The following is a 591-nucleotide window of genomic DNA, read 5'->3' on the forward strand; positions in this document are numbered from 1 at the left end:
AGAACCAGTGGAGTCACTAGGGGGTGCGGACCGCACCTGGTGGCACCATCACATGGGGTGACACCATATGTAATGAGTAATGTTTTGTTCTTTCAAAAAGCGACCACTATGAGACGTAAAACGCCAAAATAAACAAAGCAAGCGCTCAGTTTTGAAAGCCTTTCCAAAAGGCATTCACTTTTAAATAAATACATTACCGATTCCGCTCGCAGATTAGTTTCATCCATTAATTCAGTATGTGCATAAGAATGGATAAATGATGCCAACATTAGGGATTTTACAGAAACTCCGAGGCTTATGGTCTTCTTAGCGGATCTGTAGAAATCTCAGATATAACTAAACTCATTTTAATTCCACTTACTTTTCAATTTATATTTTTATATCTATATAGCAGCACTAAAGTAATATATATCGCACCCAGGCACCAGAACAGGGAGGAGGTTTCATAGTCGGATGCAGGAGGAGTTTTAGTAATGTATTAGTAAGGGAATAGTTGCTTTATGGCTTTTCTAAAGACAATAAGACGGGTGTGAACAATAATTTGAGACCTGGAAATGAACATTTTCTGTCACTTTTGGATTCACTTTGAGA

Source organism: Lissotriton vulgaris, unplaced genomic scaffold (assembly GCF_964263255.1).
Source record: "Lissotriton vulgaris unplaced genomic scaffold, aLisVul1.2 SCAFFOLD_1682, whole genome shotgun sequence".
NCBI classification, from domain to species: Eukaryota; Metazoa; Chordata; class Amphibia; order Caudata; family Salamandridae; genus Lissotriton; species Lissotriton vulgaris.